Source organism: Zeugodacus cucurbitae, chromosome 6 (genome assembly GCF_028554725.1).
Source record: "Zeugodacus cucurbitae isolate PBARC_wt_2022May chromosome 6, idZeuCucr1.2, whole genome shotgun sequence".
NCBI classification, from domain to species: domain Eukaryota; kingdom Metazoa; phylum Arthropoda; class Insecta; order Diptera; family Tephritidae; genus Zeugodacus; species Zeugodacus cucurbitae.
Genome location: NC_071671.1, coordinates 38,904,993 through 38,923,179, shown reverse-complemented (window position 1 = coordinate 38,923,179; position 18,187 = coordinate 38,904,993).

Sequence of the window (18,187 nt, the reverse complement as noted above, 5' to 3'; positions counted from 1 at the left end):
TAGTCTAAAGGCGTTAAATCGCATGATCTTGGTGGCCAACTTACGGGTCCATTTCTTGAGATGAATTGTTCTCCGAAGTTTTCCCTCAAAATGGCCATAGAATCGCGAGCTGTGTGGCATGTAGGTCCATCTTGTTGAAACCACATGTCAACCAAGTTCAGTTCTTCCATTTTTGGCAACAAAAAGTTTGTTAGCATCGAACGATAGCGATCGCCATTCACCGTAACGTTGCGTCCAACAGCATCTTTGAAAAAATACGGTCCAATGATTCCACCAGCGTACAAACCACACCAAACAGTGCATTTTTCGGGATGCATGGGCAGTTCTTGAACGGCTTCTGGTTGCTCTTCACCCCAAATGCGGCAATTTTGCTTATTTACGTAGCCATTCAACCAGAAATGAGCCTCATCGCTGAACAAAATTTGTCGATAAAAAAGCGGATTTCACATTTCGAACCGAACACTGATTTTGGTAATAAAATTCAATGATTTGCAAGCGTTGCTCGTTAGTAAGTCTATTCATGATGAAATGTCAAAGCATACTGAGCATCTTTCTCTTTGACACCATGTCTGAAATCCCACGTGATCTGTCAAATACTAATGCATGAAAATCCTAACCTCAAAAAAATCACCCGTTATATTAAAATTATTTATACTCGTAAAGATATTGAATTTTTAAAGCGAAAGTTTCTGACTGCCATTCACTTGGGAGTGGCCAGAAACGATTCTTCTCCACATGATTCAAGCAGCTCACGACTTCCGGTTTTAGACCAAGTATCCTCTGGGTAGCTAACAAACATCCGTTTGAAGGCGAGCTAAAGTGAGAAGGCGAACCCGCTTCTGCGGTTGTGCGTAGGGCTTGGGACCCACCACATAAAAACGGAGTAGCAATGAAAAATCGAAAAAGAAAGCCTCGGATGAGACACCCCCTTTTGATGACGACCCCTGCAAACGTCTTAAGGATAATGATATAAGGGCATGCACCTGGAATGTCCGGACCATTAATTGGGAGGGTGCCTCTGCCTAGCTGGTTGATGTCCTCATACGACTAAAGGCTGACATCACCGCCATCCAAGAAGTGCGATGGACGGGACAAGGACGGAAGAAGGTGGGTCCTTGTGACATCTACTACAGCGGCCATATAAAGGAGCGCAAATTTGGTGTTGGATTTGTGGTGGGAGAGAGACTCCGTCGTCGAGTCCTGGCATTCACCCCGGTGGATGAACGTCTAGCCACAATCCGCATAAAAGCGAGGTTCTTCAACATATCGCTTATTTGCGCCCACGCCCCAACGGAAGAGAAGGACGATGTGACCAAAGATTCTTTCTATGAGCACCTAGAACGCACGAATGAGCGCTGCCGCCGCCACGATGTCAAAGTCGTGCTTGGCGATTTTAATGCTAGGGTGGGTAAAGAAGGTGTCTTTGGCACAACACTCGGAAAATTCAGCCTCCATGACGAAACATCGCCAAACGGTCTGAGGTTCATCGACTTCGCTGGGACCCGAAATATGGTCGTCTGTAGTACCAGATTCCAGCATAAGAAAATACATCAAGCTACTTGGCTGTCTCCTGATCGAAACACGCGTAACCAAATCGATCACGTTGTGATAGACGGAAGACATGTCTCCAGTGTTTTATACGTGCGTACGCTTCGAGGACCAAATATAGACTCGGACCATTATCTGGTTGCAGCGAAGATACGCACCCGCCTCTGTGCAGCAAAGAACGCCCGTCAACAAACACAAGGAAGGTTCGACGTCGAAAAGCTGCAAACGCAACAGACAGCCACGAAATACTCTACTCGACTTGCAATCCTGCGCTCTGAGAACACTCATCAGCATCTCGGTATAAGGGAACTGTGGGACGGCATCTCAGACTCACTGCGTACCGCTGCAACCGAAACCATTGGCTTTCGGAAAAGTCAAAAAAACAGCTGGTACGATGAGGAATGCCGTCTCGCAGCGGAGAGAAAACAGACTGCCTACCTCGCAACGTTGCAAACGACCACAACACGTGCGGGATGGGATAGATACCGAGAGCTGAAGAGGGAAGCGAGACGCATCTGCAGACAAAAAAAAAGAAAGAGGCCGAAATGCGTGAGTACGAAGAGCTTGAGAAGCTGGCAGACAGAGGGAATGCTCGAAAATTTTATGAAAAAATGAAGCGACTTAACGAAGGTTTCAAGACCGTAGCATCCTCATGTAGAGACCAAGGTGGTAATCTGGTAACCGATGTTCAGGGCATAGAGGGATTATTGAGGGAACACTTCTCCGACCTGTTGAATGGCAGTGAAAGTACAACACCAGGAGTTGGCGAACCCGATTCCCCAATCGATGACGATGGAATAGATGTTCCATTACCCGACCATAAAGAAATTCGAATAGCAATTACTCGCCTGAAGAACAACAAAGCGGCAGGGGCCGATAGATTACCGGCTGAGCTATTCAAATACTGCGGCGAGGAACTGATAAGGTGCATGCATCAGCTTCCTTGCAAAATATGGTCGGAAGAAAGCATGCCTGACGATTGGAATCTCAGTGTGCTCTGCCCAATCCATAAAAAGGGAGATCACACAAACTGTGCCAATTTCCGTGGGATAAGCCTCCTAAATATCGCCTATAAGGTTCTATCGTGCGTACTGCGTGAAAGACTTAAGCCCACCATCAACAAACTTATTGGACCTTATCAGTGTGGCTTTAGACCTGGAAAATCGACAACTGACCAGATATTCACCATGCGCCAAATCTTGGAGAAGACCGGTGAAGAGAGGATCGACACACACCACCTTTTTGTCGATTTTAAAGCTGACAATGGAGGTCTGGAGGTGAATGAGGACAAGACGAAATATCTCCTGTCATCAAGCAAACAGTCGGCGCACTCGCGTCTTGGCTCCCGCGTTAGTATTGACAGTCATAACTTCGAAGTTGTTTATCTGGGAACCAGCATTAACAACACCAACAATGTCAGCCTCGAAATCCAGCGCAGAATCACTCTTGCCAACAGGTGCTACCTTGGACTGAGTAGGCAATTGAACAGTAAAGTCCTCTCTCGACGAACCAAAATCAAACTCTGCAAGTCGCTTATAATTTCTGTCCTGCTTTATGGTGCAGAAGCTTGGACGATATCAACATCAGATGAGACGACACTAGGAGTTTTCGAGAGGAAAATTTTGCGCAAGATTTAGGGACCTCAGAACATTGGCAACGGCGAATACCGCAGACGATGGAACGATGAGCTGTACGAGTTATACAACGACATTGACATAGTTCAACGAATAAAAAGACAGCGGCTACGCTGGCTTGGTCATGTTGTCCATATGGACGAAAACACTCCAGCCGTGAAAGTTGTCGATGCAGTACCAGCTGGAGGAAGCCACTCCGTTGGAGGGACCAGGTGGAGAGCGACCTGGTTACACATGGAATCTCCAAGTGACGCCTAACTGCGAAGGAAAGAGAGGATTGGCGCGCTCTCATCGATTCGGCTATAACCGGCTAAACGGTTGAACGCCAATCACATACATAAAGGGTGATTTTTTAAGAGCTTGATAACTTTTTGCAAAATCTCATCGGTTCTTTATTTGAAACGTTAGATTGGTTCATGACATTTACTTTTTGAAGATAATTTCATTTAAATGTTGACCGCGGCTGCGTCTTAGGTGGTCCATTCGGAAAGTCCAATTTTGGGCAACTTTTTCGAGCATTTCGGCCGGAATAGCCCGAATTTCTTCGGAAATGTTGTCTTCCAAAGCTGGAATAGTTGCTGGCTTATTTCTGTAGACTTTAGACTTGACGTAGCCCCACAAAAAATAGTCTAAAGGCGTTAAATCGCATGATCTTGGTGGCCAACTTACGGGTCCATTTCTTGAGATGAATTGTTCTCCGAAGTTTTCCCTCAAAATGGCCATAGAATCGCGAGCTGTGTGGCATGTAGCGCCATCTTGTTGAAACCACATGTCAACCAAGTTCAGTTCTTCCATTTTTGGCAACAAAAAGTTTGTTAGCATCGAACGATAGCGATCGCCATTCACCGTAACGTTGCGTCCAACAGCATCTTTGAAAAAATACGGTCCAATGATTCCACCAGCGTACAAACCACACCAAACAGTGCATTTTTCGGGATGCATGGGCAGTTCTTGAACGGCTTCTGGTTGCTCTTCACCCCAAATGCGGCAATTTTGCTTATTTACGTAGTCATTCAACCAGAAATGAGCCTCATCGCTGAACAAAATTTGTCGATAAAAAAGCGGATTTTCACATTTCGAACCGAACACTGATTTTGGTAATAAAATTCAATGATTTGCAAGCGTTGCTCGTTAGTAAGTCTATTCATGATGAAATGTCAAAGCATACTGAGCATCTTTCTCTTTGACACCATGTCTGAAATCCCACGTGATCTGTCAAATACTAATGCATGAAAATCCTAACCTCAAAAAAATCACCCGTTACATACAGACTCGTTTCTGAAGTGTTTGGTAAAATACCTAGAGTTGATAAGGACACAAAGATATGGATTTTAGGGAAAATTCTTTCATCTAATCTCTAAACAAAATAGTGATTTTATAAATTCATTTTGTAGATGCCTTAAATGAGAGTGTTAGATACCTCAGACAAATCTGCTTGTAGAATTCGAAAATCCAACATCTTCCCTAGCTTCCATATTTACCTTATATAGTTTCAATCTGGTTTTTCTAATCTAATCGGATGGGAAGATTAATAAACACCTATCGCTTTTAAGCGGCGTACTGGAACACGCTATCACAGTGAGTTATGTATTCGTAGTTAAGAAAGATGCAATTCGGTTTTGTTTTGCATTTTACAAATACCACATTATGTGTATGTAAATATATATTAATCTATCAAAGATTATGCAGATCACGGAAATTCACAAAATTTGCTTGACGTTTGTCTTACGTTCCACTCATCACGTTTGCACTTTTGCATTAATTAATCCTGATATACTTGAACTCTGCGATATGAGTCGGCCCTCGTAATGTCTGTCAAGTTCTACCAGGAACCTGCCACTGTTTGCCCGTTGTTATAAATTTTAACAATTTTACTTAAACCACGTCACGTTCTTATAACGCTACTGTAGGTTTCTGCTTTGATATCAAAACATTTACATCACAGCGGCGTGACACATAAGAGTAATCGCGCCAACACTGTAAACTCATCATCGGATGAAAATATGTATGTGTTTGTGATACAAGATAACTAACTCTCTCGACTTGTTTGACAAACACTTTTTGAAGATATCTGAATGAAGGCAGAAATTATAATTTTTCGATCTATTTTTTTGTAACTCTAATATACATATATGTTAGCAATTTTAAGTAAAGAAGCTTGAAGTGTTCAAATTATTTTAACTGTCGTTATTACGAGGCAGAATTGATTACTGTTTACCAAATAATAAATCTAGAATCGTTTTTTTAGGTACTAACTGTTTCCTCCAAAAATGGAGGAAATCGGATTATAACCACGCCGACATCCCAAACAAAGGTTATGTTGAAAACTACTGAAAATGCTTTCATTCAGTAAGGGAAACACCAGGAACCTTAAATTTCACTATAAATAAGGTACAGAAGGGCTTCATATAAATTGGTGTACAAAATTTTAAATGGGTGTGGCTCCGCCCACTTATGGACCAAAAACCCTATCTCCGAAACTACTCGACCAATATCAATGAAATTTGGTTTGTGATATTCTCCTAGGATCCCAATGTTATGTAGTGAAAATAGGCCAAATCGGTTCACAACCACGCCTACTTCCTATATACTAGAACTTTGAAGTCGATCTGAATAGTTTACTTTACAATATGTAAAATGAGCACTAGTGAAGATATCGGAACAGAACTTTGCATAAATCCTGCATTTATAGTGTGGCAGCCCCATTCTAAAAATCGCCGAAATCGGATCATCGGTTTTCAAGGCCCCATATATCGAACATGACTACATCGGTCTAACCTAATATTAGTGTTACCAACTTTCAGTGGACTTTATATCAAATGTATGACGAATATGTGAGTCAAATTGTGTATTATATAATATTAATAAAATTAAAAAAATTAATTTGCGAGAGTATAAAATGTTCGGTCACAACCGAACTTAGACCTTCCTTATTTGTTTTTGTTTGTTTCTTTTTGTGAAACTGACAATTGTGCGCATTTTTCGTGAGTTTCACTTTTTTCAATAAAAATATAAATTTAATGAACTTACACTATTCGAATAGTTGACAAGAACGGTTAACCGGATAGTCGTAAATGAGCGGTTAATCGAATAGTCGACAACTTATTATTATTCGAAGAATGCCCTATCCGTTTAATTTGTTTAGTCGATTAATCGAATACCAAGACCTCTAAACCCAACATTTTATACTCTTACAATTTATTGATATAATTTTATTAAGATAACACACGGTCAGTATTGTGACCAATAGAATAACGAAAATCATCATATATAGTGCATATATAGGGCGGAGGTGATTTCTGAACCGATTTCACATATAAAGTATAACGGGAATAGGGGCAACTTGGCACCTGTTAGTAGGCAGACAAACTGTACATTCGACCTTGAAATTTCTCCTAAATTCCAAACACCAGTTTGCAAAGTCGCCAAAAATAGCGCTATAGCGAAGATTCTCCAGATAGGCAAGTTGATAATTTGGGACGAACGGAATCGCTAATTAAGGACTAACATACAAGTGTTTTTGAAATAAGATCAAACTGCGATTGTAGATGCAGTTGCTATGTCGGCGAATTCAATGCGACAATTTAGAATTTCGTTCCAGGAGAGCTGACACAGCTTCAGACCAAGACGACGTAGTCAACTATCCCAAAGAATTTTTATTATCATTGGAATTGCCTTATTATTTATTTAAATTTATTAATATTACGCACAATTTGACCTACATATTCGGCATATATATGATATAAAGTCCTTTGAAGTTTTTAAAACCCTAATATTAAGTATATGGGAGCTAGGGGAATTTATGACCCGATTTCACTCATTTTTGACACGGAGATATATTATTAGAAGAAACCTATTCCCTCTGAATTTCTTCAAAATATCTGAGAAACTTAATTATATTTTCGGTAAAAAATTTGTTAGAAGCACTGAGGTCCTCATATTCGTGTATATAGGGTCTTGAAAACTGATGGACCGATTTCTGCGATTTTTAGAAGGGCGATGTCACTCTTTAAATGCAGCATGTTTGCAAAGTTCTGTTTCGATATCTTCACTAGCGCTTACTTTATATATTGTAATGTAAACGATTCGGATCGACTTCAATTTTCTGGTATATGGGAAGTAAGCGTGGTTGTGAACCGATTTGAACTATTTTCACAGCATATCATTGGGGAGCCAAACAGATATTATGAACCGAATTGAAATTAGTCGATGATTTTGACCCATAAGTGGTCGGAACCACGCCCATTTAAAAATGTGTGTACCATTTTGAGTGCAGCTCTTCTGTACCATCTGTACCATCTTTATAATGAAATTTAATGTTTCTGGTGGTTTTCCTTACTGAATTAAAGCATTTTTAGTAGTTTTCAACGTAGCCTTTGTATGGGAGGTAGGCGTGGTTAGATCAGATAAACAAATTATATGGGTTTTATTTCTACTTGAAAACCACATATCCACAAAAACAGACCCTTATAAGTATGAGTACTCTTGAATACATTTTTTGGTATATCCTCGTATTCCATATATGAACCAATAACAAAATATATACAGTTTAAATTTTCTATTTCCACATTACGAGCCCTCCGACCTACCCGTAAACATATGTATGTATTTATGTAAACTTAGAAATTTGTTTTCCCGAAGTATATCGGAGTATCTATTAATGTATTCGTATTGGCGAACATTTATTTCGAACGAGATAAGGTAAACACACAATTTCTTACTTCAAAAGCACTCCTTCAAGTGCGCTCGCTGCGCACAAATATTAAGTCGGTTGGACCCTTTACTTTCCTTATTTCTGAAATTACTGCGACAAGATAGTGATGAACATTAGCCTAACATCAAACTCGGGAGAAGGCGGAATCAAAACTTTGCCTCAATCAAAGACTTTATTGTTGTTGTTATTGCAATTTTCGTTCAACAGTATTAACACAAGTTGACCATAGCGCACATTCATATTGGCCCTTTGTGTCTGCTGTCAACGCAGCAGTTAGTGCAGCCCACGCGCTTGCGCCCTCAGCCATTGGCTGTATGAGTCTTTGAGCATGCACTGGGAGGCACATGCCAAGAATGCCTGCTATGCTGTTATGCCACGCAACAACATGGTTTTGTGAATAAACGTCAATGAAATAAATTCAATTGTGTTATTCCGAAAATTAATATTAATAGGCACACTTGAGGGACAAGGTGACTAGCTGAACCTCAAAGTGTCTGCCACGCTTCGGTGGAGAATGTAACCAGAAGGGTAGTAAAGCAAATGGGACGCGCAGCGAACGCGCCAGCAACAAATATGAACGCACTTTTCACTGCTGCTGCAACAAGCATAACAAAGTGCAACAACATGCTTGTGGCAATAATAGTAAAAATGTTAGAACTTCTTGTAGAGCATAAACAATGAGCGCGAAGGGCAACATGCAGATATGGAGAATGTACGCAACGCTGTATAGTGTAGTCCAAGCCGATAAGTTTGAGGGACTTTACATGCACCGCCAAAAAGCCTGCAGGCGAATAGCCAAAAGGTCGGACACGCTTCCAGGTGGCGTTGGAGGAAAAAAAACGCGCAATCAAATTTATATCAAATCACTTAAGAAAGAGTTGCTGCTAAGCATACGCGAGTCCGCTAGGCACACACATAGGATTGACGGCAAAATTGAGTGCAAATTCATTCGTCTGAAATGAAAAGGAATTGTTTTAGTGCAAGTAAAGCCTATTCGGTCTTCTTGCAACATTTTGTGGCGTGTGCTGTGTGGCGGATGCTGCGTATTTTCAATTGTCTCTTATCCATCGCGTCTAGCTGCCTACCTGTCAGTTACAACTTTATGAACATCACCAGCTCATTCATTGCGACCATTGACAAATAAATTAAGATGCTTGCGAGCCGATAATGTGCTACAATAAACGACACTGCAGTAGGAAAGAAATGGTGGCAAAGGAGCAGCACAATTTGCATGCTACGTGGCACTACATTACTTTCAATACATACAGACATATATTGGTGAATACCTACGCACAACATATAAATGGTCACAGATCTCCAAGAGCAAGCGAAAATGTGGAAAGTGAACTCGTTATATTGATAGACGAACACTCAACATCAAGGACCGCAGAAGGCTTTACATTCAAGTTTATTTTAGTACCAATTTGCAGAAACACCCCCTCAGGGGGCTTGACCAAATTTGAAAATAAAAAGCTATAGTTTGATGTTCCTCCGGTCAGACCCAACAAAGTAAGAAGAAGTTAGTAAGAAGTTTGGATCAGTACTCTCCACCATTTACGCATAATATTTTATTTTATCGAATTATTTTGATTTTATGTGGCATAGAAACGGGATAATTAAGAGTCAGAAGGTCAAGATATGCCTATGAAATAGCGGATTTATAAGCGGATTAAAAACAACCTTTCACCTATTTTTGATAAATTCGGTTTATAACAGATAATCCGTGAATAATTTGCGTCATCAAACCAACATTGTTTGACAAAAGGTTCTTAATACCACTTTCGAAATCAAAAAATAGTTGATTGGTCTTATTTCTATATTATATTGAACTTCCTCCACGTATATCTGAACTGCAACAAAAGCAATATTTTCTATATACAAATTGTCTTACCCCTCAAATTTGGAGTAACAATGATATGACACTGAATCTTAAAAAATGTAAAACGATGTTCTTTTCCCGTAGAACTGTTGATCTTTCTCCCTATGTAATAAATAGCTTCAGTTTCGAGCAAGTTTTTAGTTTAGTTGATTTAGGAGTTAATATGGACCCTAAACTAAATTTTAATTCTCATGTAAATTCAATTGTCTTAAAAGCTAAAGGTGCTCTTAGCTTTGTTAAACGTTGGTCTAAAGAATTTAGTGATCCGTATATTACTAAAATTCTTTTTACAACATTGGTAAGGCCTATATTGGAGTATGGTTCTGTGGTATGGAACCTAGCTATCAATCCCATTCTGATAAGCTTGAGTCCGTTCAAAAACAATTTTTACTTTTTGCTTTAGGCCACTTACATTGGGATTCAAGATTGAATCTTCCCCCGTATACTAGTCGTTTAAAACTTATAAATCTTCCCACACTCACTAGTCGCAGAGAAATGCTAGGTATAATATTCCTAGTAAAACTTCTGAATGGTTTAGTTTGTAGTTCATTCCTTTTGTCTGATATTAAGTTTAATGTCCCATTGCGTTCATCCAAGCAGTTTAGACCATTATTTCTAAAATCTTCTAGAACAAATTTTGAGTTAAATGAACCATTCCGCCGAATATGTCATGATTTTAATTCGCATTTCAGCACATTTGATCCATCTGACTCAATATTTAGCATCAAAAAAACTATAATACTCAATCTTAATAATTCTCTTAATAAGTAATATTCAGAAATTTTTAACTTTTTGTTTTTATAAATTTTTAATTCTCAGCTGTTGAAATGTTTGTTTCTATAGCTGAGCAGTTTGAGAACCGGACGCTTAAAAATCTCTTGCCTTTCTAGACTCGGCAAATTCCGCTCGTATGCGGACTGCGCCCCACGCGTCGGTTGGGCGGGAGGAGGGTAATCGTTTGGGTTAATAATAACATTTCCCATGTGCTCAGTAAAGAGATTCTTCCCACCACCTACCCATCAAATGCTGAGTCAAATTTACTTCCTAACTGCCCACAAATCTCTAACTTTTTGCTCTGCCAACATTACTAATTAGTTGGAGACTTCGAAATAGGATTCGCTAAAGACAGCTGCAGCAAGTAGAGACTTGTCTACACACATGTCTTTATGTATAGACATATGTAGGTACTTCTCAATGTTGAGCGCCAATATTTACATATCGAAAAAGCGCCTGCTATGGAATGAGGAAGTTAGTTAGATTGACATTAGAAAGCGAATTGACGCGAAACTAATTGATGTTTTGACATTGACTTTATATTGTCTTTGCGAAGACACTTCAGCTGTGCTCTGATTCCACAGAGGCCCTGCACTAAATGCGGAAGCCTGAGTTTATCACTGGAATTTATTAGCAACTCATCTCGATGGATAACTAGTTTACTTAGGCGGATAACAGCAGAAGGCTTCTGATAAATTTATTTTTCTGTAGACAATCAGAGGTTTTTTTTGCAGCACATAGTCTGGTTAAGGTTTGTCCATTGCAATGAAAAGGTTGCTTGCAGAAGCTACGCACTTCAGACGAACTAAATACAAATACATTCAAATAAAATAGTATATAATCAATGCAGAATGTAAGGGAACGTAAACAAAGTCACATGCATAGTTTACTCTTCATATTAACAGTTGTAAGTTAACATACTATAAGAAATTATGTAATAATGAGTAATTAACTTTGAAACTTGTTTAACTCAATAAGAGATTCAATTAGATCAAATTAAATTATTAGCTTTTAGAAAGCTAAATATTTCAAACATATGTACATAATCTGAAATGTTTTGAGATGACTTGAGGTATACATATATATACATCTAATAATTATAAATTTATTAAATTAATAATTAACATTAGTTATAATGTTAGCTATAAGAAGGTTAAGTTAGGACGGAACTGAATATTAAAGAAATCCTCTGAAATATTTGAAAAGTGTTCAAAACTTTCAATAAAATACGTTCAATGGATTTAAAATTCGTTATCTTTATTAGAGTCCGACCGATTAATTGGCTTTGGCATCGGCATCGGCAGTATCGGCCACAAAATTCAGCATCGGCATCGGCTTCGGCTTCGGCATCGGCCATATTTGGTCGATTCTTCTACTTCTTTTGAATTACACAAACTTTATTATACTCTCGCAACAAATGTTGCTAAAGAGAGTATTGTAGTTTTGTTCACATAACGGTTGTTTGTAACACCCAAAACTAAACGAGTTAGATATAGGGTTATATATACCAAAGTGATCAGGGTGAAGAGTGGAGTTCAAATCCGAATGTCTGTCTGTCCGTCCGTCCGTCTGTGCAAGCTGTAACTTGAGTAAAAATTAATATATCTTGATGAAACTTGGCACACTTATTTCTTGGCACCATAGGAAAGTTGCTTTCGAAAATGAGCAAAATCGGTCCACTGCCACGCCCACAAAATGGCGAAAACCGAAAACACATAAAGTGCCATAACTAAGCCATAAATAAAGCTATGGAAATAAAATTTGGTATGAAGGATCGCACTATGAAGGGGCATATTTTGATGTAATTTTTTTTGGGGAAGTGGGCGTGGCCCCGCCCCCTACTAAGTTTTTTGTACATATCTCGCAAACCAATAGAGCTATATAAACCAAACTTTCTGCAGTTTTTTAGCCACTTCCTAATGCAGTCCAAAAATGAAAGAAATCGGATAATAACCACGCCCACCTCCCATACAAAAGTTAGGTTGAAAATTACAAAAAGTGGGTTAACTCACTAACGAAAAACGTCAGAAACACTAAATTTCACATAAGAAATGACAGATGAAAGCTGCACTCAGATTTTTTTACAAAATGGAAAATGGGCGTGCCGTCGCCGACTTATGGGTCAAAAACCATATCTCAGGAACTACTCGACCGATTTCAATGAAACTTGTTTTGTAATAGTTCCGTTATATCCCAATGATATGTTGTGAAAATAGGCCAAATCGCTTTACAACCACGCCTACTTCCTATATACCAGAACTTTGAAGATGATCTGAATCGTTTACTTTACAACATATAAAGAAAGCACTAGTGAAGATATCGGTGCAGAACTTTGCACAAATACTTTGTTTTAGTGTGGCAGCCCCATTCTAAAAATCGCCGAAATCGGACCATAGGTTTTTAAGGCCCCATATATCGAACACGAGGACCTCGGGGCTTCTAACCTAATATTATGGTTTCCAACTTTCAATGGACTTTATACAATATATATGACGAATATGTGGGTCAAATTGTGTATTATATAATATAAATAAAGTTAAATAAATAAATTGCGAGAGTATAAAATGTTCGGTTACACCCGAACTTAGCCCTTCCTTACTTGTTTTTCTTTACTTTCTTGATTTCTTAAGAGCCTACAATATTAAGTTTCACCTTGTGTCCACCTTATAAAACACAGTTTGATTCATATTTGCCTGAACCAATCATTCCTCACGATGTTAATATTAAGTCTAGTATAAAGAACTTCATTATTTTTTTTTTACATTTGTTATTACATTATTTAGAATGATCCGATTTATTTCAAATATGCACAGTTTCGTTTGTTGAGGTTTTGAAGATAATTTCATAATGTCACACGTATAGAAATCCTTGATGCTATTAGCAGTATAGAGAGTATATTTTTAAAAATTTCTCTTGAGACAAATTTTCATTATCAACATCAACAAGTGCTCCAGCTTTAAGCAACGAAGTGGAAAAAAGTGGGAAGAACAGTCATCCCAAAACCACAAGAAGAATAATCAGAGAAGCTGATTTCAATGGCCGCACAACCCGAAATAAACCACACAGCAATGGTAAAACTCGAAGTGCAAGGTTGAAGGTTACATATGTAAGCCTGAAAGCCTGGAATACCGTAATTTTTGCAGATGAGAGTAATTTCAACCTGTGATGATCAGATAGAAATAGACAACCGCAAAATCAACGTAGAACCGTAAAACATGGTGGAGGGCATGTAATGGTGTGGGAATGCATATCGTATTCTGGTATCGGGAATTTGGAATTCATCGATTGTACTTTGTACAGGACTGTGTATCTGAACATTTTGAAACAAAAAATTAAATACTTTTGATAACTTTGGGTTCTATCTAGATAAAGATCTGAAGTATAAATTCTGAGTTGTGCAAAGTTTGGCTTATTTGGAACTGTCCACATAGTACAAACACCAGCGCAATCTTCAGATTTGAATACAATTGATAATCTATGGTCAGTTTTGTTTTTGTTTTTCTTTTGTTACTATACTAGTTTACTTAATGAAAGAATCGGCATCGACTTCGGCAAAAAATTGGGTATCGGTCGAACACTAATCGTTATATATAAAATACTTCTGTGCGTGTATATGTCACTGAACTCCTCCTAAACGGCTGGACCGATTTGAATGTAATTTTTAGTGTGTATTCGAGAATAGTTTGTAGTAACCATTCGGTTCAATTTAAATAGTCCATTTAATTAATTTTAAATCTATAATTTTTCTGATGTTTTATATTTGCCAAAAATATTGTTTTTACTGTATAGAAATCGCCTAAAGGAATATAAAATTGTTTTATTAAAATTTGTTGTTTATTATATGTTTCATTTAATGCTTTGATTAATATCCTAATTGCTTGAAATATCATGCAGGACAACATCTGTCGGGTCGGCTAGTTGAGTATATAAATATTTTACTTACATGATGCATCTACCTATTTTCATAAAGATTTTTCAATGCCCCAAGCGTGTTTATAGAAAAAGGTATTTTTAAAATATTGTGTTGGGGGAAATAATTAAATATTTAATACATTTTTGGCTTTAAATCAAATTATATCAATAATTCCTAATATTCTTGCATTCTATTTATATCTATATCCTGCTGTAACTTATATGCTTATCGTTATAAAAACGGAATTCATTGCTGGATAATTATGTACCTATTGACATGCTTTATAAATGTTGAGCAATACATTTACGATGTTAAGACAGTTGTAGATCGTCATATTCAGTGTTAGCCGTATTCGGGTAGTATAGATAGATTCCATTCCTTTTCAAGACTTCCCAAAAACGTATGCGCCCAGTTTTGTTTCGATATTTTTAAAGAAGAAAATATTTACTAAAATAAAATTATGAAATTTATATAACAGTTTGCCAAATTTCATAAGACGTCACGACCTAACGTCTTTTCTATTTTTTTAAGTGAATCCGATCATAAAACAAAGAACTCCCTTAGTGTAGTGACAACCACAAAGATAGTTTTCACATTTGGCTCCTCGATTATCGCTTTAATTTTTCCACATAAAACTTCAACTTCATCAGTGCACATTCGCCGCCAGTCTGATTCTCACGCACCCGTCTAGCGGTAGCCGTGCAACTGTCAACGCTGCCATCGCGAGTGACAACCATTCCTGGTGGAACTTACCTATTACATCGGGATGTCGAGAACATGCGAATTCGCACTCTAATCAGAGATGATTAATTAACATTGATAGCGGAACATGACAGCAAAAAGAAGACCGTGGCATTGGTCGGTCTCCTACTTGGAGTATGTTGCAACAACAACATATGTTACCACAGGCGAAGTACTAGTTAAATTAACGAATATGTACAAACGTGCATATAAGAAGTAAATATGGTTTAAGAAGAAAGAAGAAGAGCGAAAAATTTCCGTCAAACAAAAGCGAAAGCGACGCCAATGACAAATGTGAAGCTCCCAACTTTGCAACATTTACAATCATTTCGCACGCGGCCGCCAACAACCGAGCTAATTTGCATGCCGAAAAGAAGCTGTGCCCCATATTACCCAATCAAAGAAACGGGCGGCAGGTCTGTACCGAAACCGCCTGTGTATTGTACTGTGTACTGCTTTGTAAGCAAGTGTTGCCGGCCACTCGCGACGACCTTCAACTCGGCTGCAACCTTGTAAATTTATCGATTGGCAACCAGTTAGCTGTTAGTACGCTAATATTCGAGTGGATACTGGAGTTTTTCTGCAATTACTGAATTGTTTAGCCTTTTGTACTGCGCTCATTGTTTGTGATTGTATTTAACAGCGTTATTTTCGTGACTGAATCGCGACAGTGATCGCTCACTTGCCGCAGTTGCAGCAGTGGCAAAATTTGTTTTTGCTCGTGCGCGCTGTCCATTATTCTCCAGATTCAGTGCAGCCAGCACTTGGCTATTGTCCGACCGTCTGGCCAAATGACGATCTTGAAATGTACTACAAGCAAATACTCATTACTTCTGCTGTCGTACAAAGTGCCTTGGTGTAAATTGGTAGTTCACTACTTCTGTTCTGTTAATGGTACAAACTGCAGCAGCTGTAAGACACCTAAACCTGAAATTTCGGTTTGTTTGCTTCTAACCAAATTTTGTATACACAAATTTCTTATTGTATTTCCTCGAAATTGTCTGTATTTCGTTTTGTTTCTTCGACTTTGGCAACAAGCGAGCAGCAGTCGTCATTTAGCTTTGTAATGGAATCAATCGAGCTAACCCAACGCTTAGACATCCTCAAGGAATATTGTATATTTAAAAATCAGCGCATTCGGGAACAATTTTTTTTACATAAGAATTTTTCTCAAGAGGAACGATGGAATGCAGGATTCAAATAAAACAAAAATCGACGATAGTGCGCCACCTCTCTATCTCCTTCGCAGTTCGGCGCCAGTTGGAGATCCCAAGTGTAACCAGGTCGCTCTCCACCTGTTCCCTCCAACGGAGTGGAGGCCTTTCCCTTCCTCGGCTTCCTCCAGCGGGTACTGCATCGAACACTTTCAGGGCTGGAGCGTTTTCGTCCATTCGGACAACATGACCTAGCCTGCGTAGCCGCTGTCTTTTTATTCGCTGAACTATGTCAATGTCGTCGTATAACTCGTACAGCTCATCGTTCCATCGTCTGCGGTATTCGCCGTTACCAATGTTCTGAGGATATGCGTAACGAAAATATCCATAAAGATCTTGCTATTTCTTTAGTAAAGAAGTAGATAGAGGACAGAAGAAATAAATATATTTCTAAACTTCGTAAACATCCAAACCCATTGGCAAATGCTTTGGTACATTCATGCAATCAATCAGGTTTAAAAAGATGAGATCTACCAGCCTATTAGAGAGCAACGTTCTACCAAAACAGCTCAACCACATTCTTGATTTTCTTTAGTTGTAAATAGGTTTAAGATTTCAATACTTATCGTTAGGCTTTAAGCAGATCCAATAAATAAAGAAATATTGAAAAAAATAGAAATTTTTCTAATTTTAATGAAGTCACAAATATTCACCCACAAACGTAGCTCATTGTCGTCATTCGGTTCAAATAACTTTTCACGTTCACTTTCGTTGGTCATTGCACTAATCGAACAGTTTCCTCACTTCTAAAGTAATTTCCTTACCCCAAAGCTCTTTCCTTCACAAATACTTCCAACTCTTATTTTTCGTCTTTATCGCCAATTCAATATCAGCACGTTCGTTTTGTATTTTTTATGCAAAGACATTGCAATTGAACGGTCCAGTTTTCAGTCTGATTCAGCTCAGGTATTATCAACTTTTACTGGTACCAATTTTTATACTCTCGCAACAAAAGTTGCTAAGAGAGTATTATAGTTTTGTTCAAATAACGGTTGTTTGTAAGTCATAAAACTGAACGAGTTAGAGGATCAGTATGACAAGTCGAGTTGAAAGCCAGCTGTCTGTCTGTCCGTCTGTCCCTCCAAACAGACCAAGACCAAACACCAAAAAAATGTTTATAATCGGATAATAACCACGCCCACCTCCCATTCAAAGGTTAGGTTGAAAGTTATTAAAAGTGCGTTAACTCACTAACGGAAAACGTCAGAAACATTAAATTTTACAAAAAAAAATCAGAGGAGAGCTACTCTCAGAATGGAAAATGGGGTGGCATCGCCCACTTATGGTTCAAAAACCATATCTTTAAAAACGACTCGACCGATTTCAATAAAATTGGGTACTTAATACTTTCTAGACATCCTGATGACACAAATGGAAAATGGGCGAAATCGGTTCACATCCACACTTCTTCCCCTAGCTCCCGTATACCTAATTATAGGGTTTTCAAAAATAGGGTGGACTTTATTCCGCACACATCGGTTAATATATCTGATGATTTTCGTTATTCTATTGGACTTTATGCCGAATATATGGGTCAAATTGTGTGTTATCTTAATAAAAATTGCGAGAGTATAAAATGTTCGGTGGCACCCGAACTTAGCCTTTCCTTACTTGTTTACGCTCCATTTGTTTGTCATCGACATTTGCCGGCATTTCTTACGTGCGGTTGTTGTTAACAAGCCTTACAAGGCGGACACATTCACATGCGGAGTAAGTAAACTGGTGGCTTATGGCCAACATGTCAGTCCAATCGGTCCAGCAGAGTGTGTG